General features: G+C 35.9%; 1 protein-coding gene across 4 annotated transcripts in view; it reads right to left on the reverse strand.

Annotated features, from left to right (window-relative positions):
* B3GALT1 (beta-1,3-galactosyltransferase 1) overlaps positions 1-17,894 on the reverse strand; it is a 178,656-nt gene that overhangs the window by 90,291 nt on the left and 70,471 nt on the right. For all 4 annotated transcript variants that reach the window (XM_039731106.1, XM_039730936.1, XM_039731019.1 and 1 more), the window contains one exon: positions 7,099-7,238. The gene's annotated coding sequence lies outside the window, so the exon portion shown is untranslated. The remainder of the gene's footprint in view (positions 1-7,098; positions 7,239-17,894) is intronic.

Consider the following 17,894-nt stretch of genomic DNA (forward strand, 5'->3'; position numbering starts at 1 on the left):
TGGAAATGTTCACTGCTGGATGGAGAATTATTGCATAAAATAGAATGTGCAATGGGTGGCAGTTTTGACTTGGAATTTTGCTAGAATTATCATAACTCATTTTTACTGTTGACTTTTTCCTTAATTTAGTTTGCTGAAATAATTCAGTGTTTGTGAGAGAGGTTCTCATCTTACCTTGTATTACACTAGGATAACCTCCATGTTTGGAAGAAAATTACAAGATTGAATTAGTAGAATATTCGTTATTTGGGAGGTATGTTTGATAATTTGTCTAAGAGTAAAGTAGAAGAGTAAAATTACCAGTAGATTTTAAGAGCATGTTGAAATAAGAGACAAAGCAGAAGAAAGATTTATTCTCATACAATTGCTATTCTCTGTATCAGAAAATTGAAGTCAAGAAGAGTCCTAGGCAAAAGCATTTATGCAAGTGAAATCAGTAGGTGCCTTAACTTTACAAAGCTTGTTCTCTGCTTTGTTCCTTTTCCTGCTTTGTTAAACTTTATTGAATGATCTGTGACTTAGCTCCTGACAATATAGATATCTGTGTTAGAAGTGCACTGGCTTCCTGAGTGGCAGAATTTTTATTAGTCTACTTACATTTTCAAGATTTATCTTATACGCATGTTAAACCTCAAAGCCTGCTGCTTTCTCAGTTAAGAAACTTTAAAAATTGTTCTATTAAGTTTTATGTTGTCCCATTAAAAAAGAAAAAAATACCCTTTCCAGTCTCTCACATTAAACTCTATGCACCATTTTGTCCTGGTGCAAACAACATTTTCAGTCAACTTTATTTTACATAGCTCTTTTTCTGTCATGGGCTTCTCTCTGCCAGTCATGATTCCTTCCCCCTTCCTGTTGTGGTGCTTTGTGGTGTTTTTTTGGTTTTTTTCTCTCTTCAGACTGTGGGAAGTAGGAAGTTATGGGTTTTTTTTATTGGAGAAAAGGCCAAAGGGAGGATACTTCTCAAGTTTGGAGGTGATTCTCCAAAAACCTGTATCTTTCCCTTTACTGAAGATTTCCCCTCCTCTCTTCCTACTATTCTGAGGAATGGTCAGATGAGACAATTGCTGCCTGCTATGTAGAGCCCAGCCAGCTGTAGCAGGACACTTGCAGCTTGGTGGCCATCCCAGGTGTCATTCCAGCCTGGTGCTTGATACCAAGGAGCGTGAGCTGCTTTTGCATTCCTTACACATTGCATCTTGCCCATCAAATACTGGGACAAAACCAATGTAACTGTCATTAAAAACTACTGATAAAGACCAAAGCACTGTAGTTTTAAAGAAATGTTAACATGTAATTGAGTAATTTTAATGGGTATAGAAATTGTAACTCTCTGGATAAGCATACATGTAATGAGAGCGATTACCATGCAACAATAAACCATCACTGCTATTATAAAACCATAAACTGTTATTCAATATACTATAAAATTCAAAATCTAATTGAATGTGCTAGTTTAGCATAATTCCCACAAGCCATCATTCTTTAATATTGTGAAATGAATGGGGGGTTTGTGGAGCTATTAATTGTCACTGACAAGTAATAACCACTCAAATGAAACTCCAATTATCAGCAACCATTAATCACATTTACTGTCATTTGCAATGTCAAAAAAATATTTTAAACAGCTAAAAGGAATTTATATCTCTTATGTTTTAATACACTTTTTGGAAATCACATGGTCTTTTGCTGGGATAAGCAGGGAATTACAAAAGGGTATTTTCAGTCCTGCTCAGTCTTGTATTTTCTAGTTTAAAAAAAACCCTCCCACTTTATTGCATTTTGATGTAGGCTTAGGTGCTGTGCAGGTTTATTTCTCTACAGTTATGTACAATTTATACTGTAATTGTTGCTAGCATGATTTTATTGCCATCACTGGCTTTAAAAATAAGAAATTATAGAGATCATCTGAGCATTCAGTTCACTAGTCTGTTCCAGGAAAGCAATTAATGTTGCTTTTAGGATGCAGCTTGATCAGGTATAAGTGTTCTTGGAGATGAGGGTGTGAAGAAGGGTGGCAGAGTCTTGCTCAGAAAACACTGTTCTATACTTTTCATCTTGTTCATTTTTCAGATTCTGTTGTTTACTTTGAATAATTGTTTTCCTTTGAACATATATGATATATCAAAACCACAGAGGTGCATCTCTGGGGAAAAGGGCTTAGGAAGCTGTTCAGTTCTCGAGAGTGGATTGGCCATTTGTGCAGTGTAGACATACATGGCAGTTAAAAGGCCTCGCTTGCAAATTGGGATCTGCTTACCGAAAACTTCCCCTAAAAATAACAAATAACACTGCTGGACTGTTAAGGGCATATTGTGGCCCTTACTCTGAAATGGTATTGAGGTTTCTTCTGAACTACAGAGAATCATTCTGAGTGATGAGGATTTGAATCGTTGCCAGTTGTTTACCTTGAGAGTCTGTCAGCTTTTGCTGCCATAAAAAGACTTAGATTTAGAATGAGGAAGCATTTTGGAAGCAGAATAAGGAAGAGAACTAAGGAAGAATTTGGAAGCACCAGCTGTGAACAACTTCATTTAGAAAAAGCACTGAAATCCTAAATATTTTCTTTACTATACTATTGTTCACTTATGGTTTCAACACTTAATAATCCATGGAAGAGACAAGTACTCTAACACAAATCAGCAGAGTGGGTATAACATCTGTTCATAATGTACTGCAAATATCCAGCAAGTATCTTTTCAGAAGAAACATGTGAGAGCTGAAAACTGAACTATATATCAAAAGAAGGCAGGCCTAAAATACACGCAAATTGTGTTTAGCTAGGTCTGAGGCACCTCTAAGGCACAGAGCAGTTGCTTATTTTTCAAGTTTTTGAGTAGAGGTGTATTGATAAAATTGGACTTAGTAGTGCATCTGGAAATGAAAGTCAGGTTGACTGTACTAGCAATTTTATTATTCCAGTTATTATTTATATAACCAGTTTATTATTTTACATTACCATTTTTCCAAATTTTCAAATACTGCATTTTCACTAAAACCAACGTGTGTGTAATTGACAGGATGGCTTTATAGTGGTCAGTGTACTCTTGAATAGGTTACAGCTTTAAGATTCTGTCTTCTCTGAAATCCTCTTATATACTGCTACTCATCAACCTTGCTTACTTAAAAACTGTGGTTGGATAGAAATACCTTATTTCTGATCTTCATGAATGTAATTCAATGTTCTTCCTGTGAAACACAGCAAATTCTTGGCCTACCAGCATTTCCTTAAACTAACTGAACACATTGAAAGTGAACACATGTAAGGTAATCAATATTATATTATAGTACTGTCATGATCAATTAATCAAAAAAATTAAGTGCCTAAATGAATTGAACTAGCAGAAAAAACTTCATCATGAGGAAGCTTTGGAACACGATTCTTTCCTTGACTTCAACTCCCAAACTCTATAATTTATAATTTTCTTGATGTTTTTCTGAGTTTTACATGTGAATCTTGAATAGTTTGTAAATTTTGTAAAAAATAATAGTAGAAATAATAACATGCTATGATAAGATTTTTTCTTATCTGACGAATTCTTACTTAAATCTATTTTCCACATTTAATTAAACATTTCTATCTTTTCAGAAGAAATTACTAAGTATTTTAAAAAGTTATTTTCCATTCCCATTTTAGAACTGCTGCACTGAAAATTTATCATAACTAACACATTCATTTATGGTTATTGTCAAGGTGACAGAGTTTGTCAGAATAGCAGAAATCAAAGCATTTAAAATAATTTAGTTTTGAACTCCCAGTGTAGGAGGGTAAGGTAAACACTAATTCTGTCAAACACTAGTTATCTTTCATTAGTACTGAATTGAATTTGTTCTTAGAAGAAAAAATATACAAATATTGCTCTGTCATTCACTAATAAACAGATTTTCTTTAAAGAAGATAACAACAGACAAATGTTTGGTAATTTAGCAAGTCTATTTACAACACTGTGTCTTTAAACTTGAGCTGTCTGTTAACTCATATTCAAGATTGTTTCTCCCTTAAAAAGGAAGAACACCCTTGAGTATAGTAGTGAGAACTGGCTTCTTCCCTCCCTTCCTTTCTTTATCTCTCACTGAATAATAACCTTCATTTAGTGACATCCGTCATTCCTGCCATCAGCCTTTTTTTATGGCTGGAACAGAAACATGAATGGCACACACTGAGATGTGTGAAAACTTCATGGATTTTGATAAGATGCTGGAGAATGTGTCACGAGTTGGTGTTACCATTAGCTGAGAAATGAGAACGGGTGCAGTAATTTGCACAGCAATTACAGCTTGGCCCCTCCTACCATTACTGGGCAGCAAGTATTTGCAGATGTTAACCAGTGCAGTGGCAAACCCTGAGACTGGTAAACTGCACCCCGTGGGTTTTGGCAGTGAGTCCAAGCTAGCAAGGGCCATAGAGCCATGGTCCTCTATTTACTTACCTGAGAGCTTTCTGTTTTCTTCAAATGACATTAACACACTTAAATGACTTACTAAAAAAAAATCTTCATAATAGCTGGTAAAAACTAATGAGAAAGCACACTGCATAACCCATACTAGGAAATATTTGGGATTAATAGAATTTATCTGATTTAATCATGCTAGAGGTCTGGCTAAATGGAGCAATCTACTTTTTGGCTGCTCAAATGGAACACTTGAATAGATGACAGATTTGAAGATGTCATCTGAAATACTACACAATTACAATGAATTATTTGAAAACATTCTGTTCTTTTAACAGATCTTAAAATGTCTTATTCAATAGACTATGGCATTGAGAGCCAAACTACTCCCAAAACCAGCAGGCCTCTATATTTCTGGTATTGGTATCACAATATTCCTGATTTAAAATTTTCAGTGGTGACTGAATAATAGCTCCCAAAGAATGATCTAACCTTGGCTGGATTTTGTTTCAGTCAGAAAATTCTGCTTGTGAATTCTGATATATTGTAAAGTGAAAGCCTTTTTAAATTTGGAGTTGTTTATTTTGAAATTTCTTAGGTCCTAGGGACAGCTCACTTACCTGATATCAAATGGACACAATTAATTATTGTTTCACTTTAGCTGTTTTCAGCAAATGCCCTTCCACTTTGTTTTAATAATTAATGTATTGGTTTCATTATAGGTGTGCCTGTGGAATCTCATTTAGAGATTACTGATTAAATGTTTTCTCCAGCCTACCTCACATAAAATTATCTTTGATGTAAAATCATATTTTGGGAATATGTGTAGCATTACACATAGCATTTGCTGACTTTTAAGTCAAATCCACTTTAATGTTGTCTGTAGGCCTTTACATATCGTCGCTGGCAATTTCTTCCTGTTAAAATATTCCTGATAGTTTATTGCTTTCAGTAGCTGGAGTGTACTGCACTTTCAACTCATTTAGTTGCATCTCTGTTTCAGTTACAGACCTTATTGATATAATTAAGAACTATGCAATTTGCCCTCGTTTTTCTATATGCTTTGAGTGTGTTCTGTTCGTTCACTTTAGTACCCTCCCCAAAGTAATGCAAAATAATAACATACCATATGGCAAATGGAATCAGCTGTAACACCATGCAGTGCCTTTTATCATGTAGCTTTTACAGTGTGACATTCCCAAGTTTGTAACTCATGAAAATTGCACGTCTTAGAGAAACTCCAGCTGTATGATGCTGCTTCTCCCATTGGAGACATCCTTGCTGATACTCTGCAAGCATGCAGCAGCCATCAATCAACAGCAACCAGGAACTGACAGAATGTCCCATCATGTGGCAGTCCTACCAAACTGCACAAAGTTATCATCGGCAGAGTATTGTGTTACAGTGAACTGTGCAACACGTAAATGGTATGTTAACAGTAATAATGAGTTTTGTATAGTTTGTGAGGCTTGGCTAAGGATGTTTTAATGTCTTTAGAGCTCTTGGGAATTCATGGAACATGTTTTTTCAGTTGTGAATTTCCACAGGTTTGGAGTCAGTCTTCTGAAAGGTGCTGTCTGGAAGCATTAGATGCTGTTCTATGAAAACTAAATATTAGCATAAATAAGGATTTGGTAGATGAGTTAAAGTACTTCTACAAGACTAAACTCTAAAGCAATTTCTGCTTCGTGGATATACTAAATGGGTGTGATAAGCTGATGGTGTTACTTAGGAATGCAAAAACCTGTAGGTAATCATTTCTTCATACTTGATGTGTGTTGCTATACCAGCACCTTAGGTTATCTTTAGTTTTGTGAGTGAAAGGGAGAGGTATTTATTAAGTAGATTTGTAATGTTTAGCTGTGGTTTTCTTTTCATCTTCTGTTTGTGGCAAAAATATAATTTCAGACTATTCTGAAAGTAAGTGTCGCTAAAAATTTTATAGGATTTTTCTGTCATGAACAGTTCCATCAGGTAATGTGCAGTTAGCCTAGTGTCCAGTTTGTTTTGGGGAGTAGAGATTATACAGTCTCCACCACGTTTGTGCTCCTGCTGTGACACTACAAGTGGTGCAGCAGCTTTTCTCCAAAGCAGGAGAGCAGATGAGGAAAGGATGAATTGTTCTTCCCTGTTTGTCCAGATTTGGTCTTTGGTAAATGTATTTCTACTCCTCTCCGGTCATGCTTAGGAAATGTAAGTGTGCCCAAGCTCTAACCAAACTTTCCACCTGTCACCTAGGAAGGGAGGGGTGGGTGATAAGAGATGGTGCTTTTCTGCACTGTGCTTGTAATGTCCCAAGGGTTTGAGGACAGGACATTGTAAGGTTTGACACTTGGGGGAACAGGAGCACACATAGCACAACTCACTTTTACTCCTCTGTCAAACCACTACTCAATTGGCTTCCTGTAACAACTAGTACAATGGTTTATTTAAAGGAAATAAAATGAAATACAGGAAATTGATTTTATGAAAAGAACTGTAGGATACCAGTATAATAAATATTTGCACTGAGAGTAACAGCAATTTTGCTCAAAAAGTAAATTCATTGTGTCAGTGGGGGTTTGTAGGGTATATGTATCGTGTGTGTGCATATGTCCTAGACACATATAGAAGGAATTCTCAGAAATACCAGGAAGGGCAGGATAAACTACTTGGCACAATTCTTTGTACTTTTTACACTTTATCGAGAATCATCCGAATTCCTTACCTGATTTCCTAGAAACAGCTCCGTCTTTTCATCCTTAATTTTTCTTTCTTGCTTATCTGCATTGTATCTACTGCTGTTCTCCACTGTTTGCTTGTCTCCTCATCACATATGAAACCAGTGTGGACTCTGTATTGAAAAACCTGCATCGACAAAAATGCGTGAGTTACAGATGTGTCAATGACAGACTTATTGTTTCATTACATTTTTTTCTGTCTTCCATGAAAACAGAGATGGAACAATTAGATACTTGAGGCCAAGTACTGAAGTAGTAAATTTGCAGATATGAGTATTGACATAATTTCATACTGTTAACCACTTAAATCCATGCATGTAACCTATTTATATACATTTTTTTTCTCAAAATGTGTCAACACAACCGTGTAGAAATAGTGTGTGTCTTAGAAAATGCATGCTATGAGAAACAGAGAATAGAAGTGTTTGTCAAGTTGCCCTCTGGAAGCCCAAACAACACCTTTAGAGTGACCACTCATGCTTAGAGGTGGCACAGACTAGTTTACTTGCACCACTGACCTGATTTATTTTAGGCCTGGTCTTGAAGTTTACAAGGTGCCTGGCTGAGACACCTCTGCAAAGTTCAGTGATTTTCACAGAATTCTGATCAGGCTTGGAAGAGTTATCCTTAAATTATGATTGGTAATTCTGTAAACTGTGTAAAACTTAAAACTGTGGTTTTATGGTTTGTCTGTTCAGTTTTCTGGTTTACCACTCTGATGTTTTTTGGTGGTATGTTTTGATTTGTTTTGGTTTTTTTTTGTTGGGATTTGGGGTTTTGTTTGTTTGATTGCTGCGGTATTTTTGTTTCTTTTTGTTGTGGTTGTTTTTTTTCTCCCAGAACTTATATCTTGGCTTTTTCCAGTTCCAAACAATCCCTCCTCCATCTCTTTTGCATGTTTTCCCCACCTTTGCTTAGAAAAATCATGCCTTTAGGTGAGAATTTGTAAATTAAAATTATACTGTCCTGTGTTATGACCTTAACTATTACCAACATTCTTATATCTAAACCTCGGACTTCCTTAAGTCCAAGATAAACATCTTTGTGGAATCTGATGATTATTTGAAACAACACATTTTTGTCACACAACCAGATATGAAAAATAATTAAAATTGGGAATGTACAGTAGTGCCAAGGAATTTCAATTTTATTAAACTGTTGACTATTGGGATACTATTTCTAGAATTAAAAAACCCATTTTGAAATAATTTTTATGTTCATGGGGAATTTATTTGCTTGGAAAACAGCAGCTATATTTTTTGACTGCTTTCCAGTAGGATTTGTGTCAGAATGAGGACAAAAAGCATAGAAGTACTTAAAATGGCTTTCTTTAAATGGTTCTACCTTCAATGCAAGGAGTCCTTGAGTGTCCAGGCTCAAGGACTGCAAAACCTCTGCACAAGTGTGTCTGACAGCTGAGCCTGGACTGGCAGCTTTCTGTGGCTCAGATACCCAAATATTGTACAGTGGACAGAACAGAAGTTGTAATTTGCATAAAGAGAGTAGAATTAGGATTTGTGTTTTGCTTTGTCTGATTGGCAAAAAGCTTTACAGATAATAAACACAGGAATCAAAACTCACTCATGACAAGTAGAAGTTGCCTTGTGCATCATTTATCAGGGAGTTCTGCCACTGGGTTCATCCTCATACACTTTGACATGTCAAGATGTGTTGCCTTAGAGCCTGCCACATTTTATTAAGTTTCCAGCTTTGCACAGGGATGATATTAAATGAAAAACATTCTTATTTGCCTGGAAACTTATGCCATACACCAAATACCATTTTATCTGTGATATGTTAGCAGGAGCCATCTGTCAAGTCCCCACACCCTCAGTGCTGACAAAGGCAGAGACTGAAGGTGAGAAGTATATTTACTTCTGACAACAAAAGCAGCTGCTGCTGTTACTTTTAGCTGTAAGGCAAACCTGCTGGAAAAGGTGACTGTCTGTTGTGGTTCTAGTGTGCTGGGACCAAACATGTCTGTTGGTGACAGCAAACCTCCTAAAACTTGGAAGAAAATTGTTTTATAGATTGTGTCAGAAGGGCATGTGCAAACACAGCTCAGCTGGGAGGTAGAACCAAGGAGAAACTTTGGGCTAGAAAAGTATCAGGACAAAATCAAGAATTCCTCTTTTTCTCATCTAGGAGAAAATCTCCCCCTTCTCTTTCCTTCCTTTTCGTAGAATATTGTATTGCAAAAGATGTTATTTTTCTCTAATGATAATGCGAGATTCTGAAATTAAGCACAGCAGGTAGAAACACCCAGCACAGAATTACAACCAAAAAAAAAAAAAATTGCATATTCATATGCTGAAATCTTTTCCAGTGCTGCCAGCTAACTATTCCAAGTGGAAAAGGTACAAGCTCTGCTGTTCATTCTGCCAACTTCCTTTCTCAAAACTCTGGCACTGTGTTTTGAAGGCTAGGTACTCTAATCTGTTATTCTTACTATCATCCATCAGGCTAAGAAAGATATTTACAGAGACAAATAATTTTTTAATGCGATTACAGAAAGTTGGTATACTTGTAAATTTATGGGAAAGGGAGAAGAGGTATTTCTTCAGTAAAATCACTTAATTCCTGTTACTTTCTTTCACAGTGTACACGGGGAGCAGTGTGCTAGGATGTAAACGTACCTAGAGTGTATTTCAAGACCAAAATATAAACACTGGTGGGAAAGGGCACTTTATGCAAATGTGTTTCCTGAGAGATGGCTCTCGCTCCCTGATGGCTCTAGTAAGACAGAATAATTTGAGAAAATAAGTGGAGTGCCCTGCCCTGTAGCTCTCTTCTCTTTTTTTTATATCTCCTTGCAAGTATGATTATGACAAAATAAAAGGTTCATTTAGATGGGAGCTGCTTCTAAAATATTTTCAATATATCACCATAGAAAACATAGAGATAAAGCAGAGCTATAAATGACAACACTTCTAAGAAGGGGAAACAGGTCAAGGTGCCTTACTCTGTATTGCATTCGTTCTCCTTTTACAGCCCACCTGTCAGTCCTGTTATCATTGTCTAGAAAAGAATTTACAGTAAGTCTTTGCTTCAATCAGTTTCCATGGTAACTTGGTTCTGTTTTAAAACCTTTACATAAAGATGGCTTGGTTAAAATGATAATGAGCTGCAGTGCTCATCCATACCTGAGCTACCTTTCCCATTGCTCAGAAATAATCAGCTAAGGGTGTCACTCCATCTGCTCTAGTTCCTTTGGTATCTACAGCACTGTTTCAGTAACCAAGTCAGATCAGCTTGCCATCTGGAAATCTCAGTTTTCAGAGATGTAGGGAGTTCAGGCTACTGGCTAGTGTTTGTACATGACGTGCTGTGAAGCAGAGGAAATCATGTTGGGGTCTGGAGTCCTGAGTTCACTGGGGAAGGATCCCTGTGCATGTACAGAACCTACACTGGGGCTGAAAGCGCCAACAACCATGGTGTCTTTTAACATATGAACTGGATAAAGCAGATTGTCTCCCTTGCAGAAAACACTTATCTTAAAGGTATGAACAATAAAATCCCTTCAGACCAGATCAAGGGAAGGAAAAGTTCAGGGCAAAAAACCAAACGGAACTTTAAATGATTCTAAGAGTGATAATGTCCCATTGTCATGGATATGTATGTTTTATCCAGCCTTTAGTTATCCCTTATCCTAGTTTCAAGCTTATCTCTCGCACTTAATTTCTGGTTCTCTGGCCCAGTTGGACTTTCACAGTCTTGGTTTTATTCTGATTACTTCATACCAATTCTCATCTAGGAGAAAAATCAGCATTTTTTGAATGTAACTTAATAACACAAGTTTCAATTAGAGGGAACAAAGAAATTGTAATGTACATCTGATAGAGTTCTTCAGCAATTACTCTGAAAACTTGCTGCATTTCATAGAAGATGACACCTTCCGTGTGCTATCAGAAATTCTTAAGATCCTGTACTAGATCTGCTCTTGTTGTATTGGGTAGCTTAATATTTATATAAGGAGGTTTTTTTTCCAGTAGAGGCACTGATAGAATTTATGAAAAAAGTTTTACACATCTGTATCTTCCAGGCAGGCATTTAAAAAGCTGCTGAATGTAGGTACAATATCTGCTGAATGTAGGTATACATCAGTTAATTTATGTTTGAGTTTTTCCAAAGACTCAGTAAAGATCTTGTGTTTCACCATGGTTCAACACATTTTTTTCCCATGGTAAGTGGTTGTCCTGCTGGTCCGTATTAAGCATTTTAAATAACAGAGTCAACTTGGTCATCTACTGATTCCTTTGGGTAATGTAATCTCCTTGTAATTTAGTTGCCCTTTAAAAGGAGTCAGCATCCTTGTCCCAAAGCAAATAACATGGGTGTACTAGAAGTTTGATTTAGACCTGCATATCTCCCCCTGAAAACATTAAAATAAGCTTTCAAATGTATTTTTTCCAGCTCTTATTTTTAACTAACAGTTTCATTTACTCCTGATGTCCTAGCACTGTCCTGTAGTCATTAATTTCTGAGGGAAGGGCATTGTCAAATGAGGGTATCATAAATCTACTGAATTCCTTTCATCAGTCATGGCAGTAACGTCTTCACAGTACTCCTGTGTCAGTAAAGCATGACCTTCTCTGACTGATCTGTGCAGACTATGCTTAATTCAACTGTGCTTTTCCAGTGAGCATTTTAACTTTCACTCGATTTTTTCAACAGCTGACATCCCAACAACTGGTTTCTGTTTGCTGGGTGGAAGAACAAATAACATCTGATGCTTTGTCAGTTGAAAAAAAAGTAGTTGCTATTTTTAGTACTTTTAATATCTTTTATCTCAACTGAACAATTAAATCTGCTTAAAATGTCTGTGTTTTTAAATTCCTTTTATAATCCTTTGTATAAAAGAAGAGGGCTGATTCTGTGCCACTTCACTTTTGTAGCATTATGGATTCCATCCTGATGAAAAATCAGTGCTCCAGAAATACTGCACCTTGATATGAAAACTGAGGATACCAGCTGGCTGCCAGAGATGGGGCATTCCTTGTCATACATGGGCTTTAATACAGCTCTTACCTTAATTAATCTGCTCATTACAGTGTAATGCAAAAGGCTATACTTCCTTTTGCCCTGGAAGTTTTTCAAATATACAGCAGAACAACTGCTTACTGCAAAACCATCTCAGTTATATTATTGGGTGTTTCAGCCTCAGATTAAAAATTACTGTTAAATTTAGAGGGTCTTATTCCTTAATTTTTAGCTCATTATGCTGACTTACTTGTTTAGAAAATGCTCTTCTTGATGAATTTTTATTTTGCAATTTATTTTATTATATTAATTATTACCAAGTATTTGAGACTACCAGTATCTATTACTAATTTGTTTGCTGGTAGGATTTGAAATAGTTTATCTCTGTGCTTTAAATATTTTTATGATTTTTTCCCCTTTTTTCCTGACCCTCATGTGCTACTCTATACAGCTGGGTTTTTTATTGTGTATACAATTAATAAGATTTTGATACCTATTTTCCCCCTCAGTGATTTCTAAAGGCACATATTTTGAAATCTAGTTATACTGTGATTAAAGTAGAACGAACCTGTTTGGATAAAATAATTACAGCTCAAATATTCATGCGTCCATGAAACATCACATTACAAATCTCAGACAGCTGTGCTGCTGAAGGCTGAGGGGGCTATGTATAAACAAGTATGTAAAATGAGGATTGGTAGGGTGAGAAGTTAAATGTATCTGCAGTTGCTGCTGGTATATGCTTTTGAGCTGGATGAACTTTGCAATGGCAAGATGAGCCAGTCTCTCTCTTTCCTGGTTCCTTTCGTCCTCTTATGTCCTACGTGATGCGGCATCCAAACTTCCACATTACGTCCTAAACTTACTTTCAAGATATCTCTCTCTCTGATTTCCTTCTTCTTATGCAAAGTATCTCCTCTCCCTGGTTATATGTGAGAAATCATGTTCTGAAGTGTGTTACACAGGAAGAGATTAGCAGAGGAGTGCCATCGTGAATGTTACCAGAGAGGAACTGGAGGTGCAGAGAGAGTTTGGAGAGTGTGAAGACAGGAAAAGCAGTCCTTTGTTTCTCCTCTCTGCTTGCTCCTTCTGTGAGTAGCACAGCCAAGGCAGGAATTTGAAAGCAAGTTTATCAGGATCACAAAGTTGTTTGCTGCCAAATTATCAAAGAGGAAGGGCCCATAGAACTGAATCAGACACTTTCCCTTTGTCATGTGTGATTTGTTTTGAGTCAGAACTGCAGCACATGAATAATCTCACACTTTTTCCTTCCACTCTTCTCTTGCCTCCACTCCTCCTCTTGACAGAGGCACTGGCCTAAATGCTACTGATCTTTACTGTTGTGAGTAGTAAACTATAATTATTTTATAATGGTGCAGGACAGAGCAAATAATTGCAATGGACAGAAGAGTTAAAAGCTCAGACCAAACCTTCAGGAAGAGTTCAGAGACCACCAAACCCTGTTCTGTGGTCTTTGGTTTTTGGAAGGCCAAAAAATATTGCCAAGAAGTTTAACTTAATTAAGAGATTCTTGTCTCTAGAAGCTCTTCATGATCACTATTGATGCAGGGAACTATCAGATCAATTATTTGTCTTTTAACAGAACTGTTTTAAAAAACACATCCCTTCAGGCCACACTAGAATTTTAAAAGTTCCATCTTATTTGGAAGGTAACTGGTAATCATAAACATAATGTTTTCATGTCCCCTAATAGCACTGAAAAAGTAGATATGTATAGTTTCAAACTGCGTTTCTTGTCTCAAGGTGACAAAGACATGGTTAAACATTATGTTTGGAATATAACAGAGTTAGCCTAGTGAGTAGGACTCAGGGAAATTCAGATTAATTTCATGGCTTCTAGGCCTTTCTCCCTCATCTATGAAGTGGAGACCATGAGTTCCAAAATTTGTGCAATGACAAGAAATACATTCTAGAGTCTGTGATTCCCAGCTCTTATGAGGAAGAATGGGGGTGCTGCAGTGTATATAAGTACCTAAACAGTCAAAAGAAGATTAACTATACCTAGTTTCTGGTCATAGTTTTGTCTTGATTTACTTCATGATTGGAATTTCATTAAGAAATTCCAACATGAAGTAAATCAAGACAAAACTATTCAACGTGAAGATTTTCAATGACAGTACATAAATAAATCTAGTGTAATATATCATTCTTCCAAAATTTATATCAGGTCCCAGATGATTCCATTTCTAGAGAGAAATGCATGCTTCTCATATTACTTTTAGAAGTATTGTATAAGCAATTAATTTTCAACTGTGTACTGAGAATCTGGGGTTTGTGGGTTTATTTATAAAATCCAAATTAGCTTGTTTGATTTTCCTCTTCCTTTCCTTCTTTAAAAACGTGTAATTTGAAGGAAGCACAAAATCAGATTGAAGAAGTAATTTTGGGCTCTTGAGATTATATGGCAATTATATTTCCTCTTACAAAGGGAAAAGAATTAATCTTTTTTAAATTACAGATGTGAAAAGAGTCAACTATGGAGGTATATCTCTTAAGCTACAATAAAAAAGCAGGGTCAATCAACACTGTCTGTCTAGGTCTGGCATTGTTCTAGAAAATGGGGCAAATATCTGATATACAGAATATTATGAATTCCAAGGTTCCTCATGCCATGGCCATGTGTCTGATTCACCATCTTTAAAGTCCAAAGTGCCTTATGGATGACTGAGCTTTTAAACTGGAAGTGAGGCTCAGAGGGAAATGGGTTTGATAATTTTTGCTAAGATGTCAGTTTAGTCAGAGAATAGCTTAGAAAAATAGGATTAGGATGAAACAAAGTTTTTTGCAAATCTGTCAATGTGTAAATGTGCAAACTTTTTTAGTCACCTGTATTTCTCCCCATCATCTCCAAAATCACAAGTATAAAATCAAGACTTGTTTAAGATAGTGTAGCCTGTAACATTTAAAGCTCAGCTTTAAAAGGAAGAAAAAAATATCAAATAATTTCCTGTGAAAAAATTAGGGTAAGACTCTCCAGAAAGACAGAATTCAAAACATGTGCTGAGGAGCTGAATTCTGATCTGAGTCTCGTAGAAACATTAAAAGGAAAAAAAAATATCTATACCGCAAGTAACTGTCATTTGTATAAGTGATATTCTAATCTTAGTGCCGTTCAGGAGTTTTCCTGTCGGGATTGTTTTATGTTACTTTTCCTCTATCCTTTTAAAAGGACTATAAATCTCTAACACTGCCTTTAATACATACAAAATTACCTATCTACCATCTTTTTTATACTGTTAAAATGCCCAGTCCTTTATGGTTCATGTTCAGAACTTTCAATAGCTAAGTCAATTGTTTATGCATGACTTGCATTAGGAAGACAGTGTAGTTAGTGCGTAGTAGATCAAAAGCCCTCTGAATCCCTACTCAAACCTAATTGTTTTGACGGAGGAACTTAATAGGCAAGCTTTTTTTTCCTAGCAATTTTCTTTCAATAGTAGTATAACAGTGGGACTTATTGAATTGTTATTAGGGTAGGGGTTTTTTGTCATTTTTTTTGTTTGATTTTGAGAAAGACAAGTTATGAGAATTTTTTTGACTCAAGAAGCTTAGTCTCTCATGAAAATTTGTTACCTTTGCTACTATAAAAATTATAAAAAAAAAATAAACCCAGTCATTATTGAAGCCATGAAAATCAAGTAAAATCAACCATGCTAGACTTACAAACACCTAAAATGTTTTTTTTAATACACTGGCTATTTTTAATTTCTAAATGATGGCTGTAATGTTCTCAACAATGCAAAATTTAAATTTTTTAATTTGGGGAGTGGAAGTTGAGAGAGAACAATGATGCATCCTACAAATACAATGCAAGAGCTCAGTATTTTTAAGGTTACTTCTCCTTGTTATGAATATCCCTGATGGCTGCCTAAATCAATTAGGTTTAATATATTCTCACTAAATTTCTACTCCTCAGTACTACAGTAACACATTTTATTAATGAGAGGCTGTTTTTGGATATTCTACAATCTAGAACTGAAAAGAAAGATAATGAAAACAAGTGCTGCTTTTTAATACATACAGTCATGGTTTGAGTTATGGGGTTTTTCCTCTTATGTTTGCTTTTCATTTCTATGAATATTACACTGGGGAACCATCTTTTAGCTATTTTTGTGTGTGCATCAGATGCCCAGGTGGTATAAGTTAGCTACATTAACTTCACTGATGGAATACAGATTTGTGTCACCATGGAATGGAGAGCATAGACCTGTAACATAGTATGGCATAAAACCTTTCTCATCTAGCAGAGATTATCTAGCTTCATGAGAATTTCCAAGATCTTGGACTAAGGACTAAAAAACTTGGTGGGAGCTTTGCTACTGTCTTCTCTGGAGTTAATGGGAAATATTCACACAACTCAGTTTTAAGCTACTAGCTCAGATCAGATGATTACACAGAAATTTAGCAAAGGTAAAGTTGATTTTATATGGTCCAAATCCCTATTTAACAAAAAAGAAAGGACTATAGTCTGTTAAGCTCTTTTTTGAAATTCAAATTATGTTGATACCTTAGGGAAATGTCTGACTAGAGGCTAACAGGGTTTGCATGAGCTCTAGATGATTAACCTACTTTATATCGCTCTCACCACCCTGCAGTGGTTAATCACTATCTTCAGCAGTGTCTTCAACAATTAGATAAAACATCATTTATTTCTTTTCTATATTTAGAAAACCTTAAACTAATCTTATTTTCCCTTTATTTTCCATCATGCTTGGCATATGATGGAACATGTATAGTAGAATTAATGTAAGACAATACCCCCAGTCTTGACTAAATTGAAATGAGTTAATTCTTTACTGTCCCTCCAGGCCCAGGATCCATTACTGTTGAATCAGATACTATGAGTTTGTAACTGGCAATGAACAAATTTTAAAACCAGTCAGGCATTTTCTCACTCAGAATCTGGTTTATCAGCTGTTTTGTTTTTCCTGAAGCATTAGACAACTGATTGGGAAGTCTGGTATAAAGAAGCCAGTCTGTTGTTATGGTAGTTTTGTGGTACAGCTCTGAGTATGTGTGATGATTAGATGGTGTGTTTCCACTCAGAAAACAATAGCACTGTGTAGGAGGACTACTGGGCTGCCAGTTTTTATAAATGGGCTTTCTAATGGTGACTATATCATGGAGGTTAAAGAGTTTTTCAGGTTCATTTCCAGGCCTACCAGGTGTAACCCTGCAGCCACAACACAACTAGAAATATGAAATCTATCTACTCTTCCATTCTTCTGTTCAGGGATACAAATTTTGATCTTCAGGTTTTCAAGATGGTGTTTCAGAATGTTGTCAGTTACTGGTGTTACAGTGACTTTATCAAATTACATCAGATTTTGCAATGGCCAGTTCTGCTCTGAATTTGCAATTCACAGAGGAATCTGACAAAAGGACTTTTATTGGATCAGTAGAAAATTTTATTTCTGTATCCTCACATTCTCCTATGAATTTTCTAGTGTTTTTGTAAAGAAAATATACTAGCTGGTTCTTACAACACTCTGCATGCTTGAACCATAATGTCACATCAGATGCGATATTTTTAACTTTTCTTAAGGTGCTAAATTAATGAGAATTCAGAAGTATATTCTTTAATTCTTTACAGAATTAAATATTACAGAATATACAGAAGTATATTCTTTTATTCTTTACATTTGCAAAAAGGCCATATGTAAGAAAGGAACAAGGAACATACAGCTGTGCTTATCAGTGTGCCTCATCATGCTTTTTTTTTCTGGTAGAAAACTATATCTTGTTATTATTAAGTAGAAATACATTTAGACATTGCTGAGAT

This window comes from Passer montanus, unplaced genomic scaffold, assembly GCF_014805655.1.
Source record: "Passer montanus isolate IOZ18808 unplaced genomic scaffold, ASM1480565v1 scaffold1, whole genome shotgun sequence".
Taxonomy (NCBI): Eukaryota; Metazoa; Chordata; class Aves; order Passeriformes; family Passeridae; genus Passer; species Passer montanus.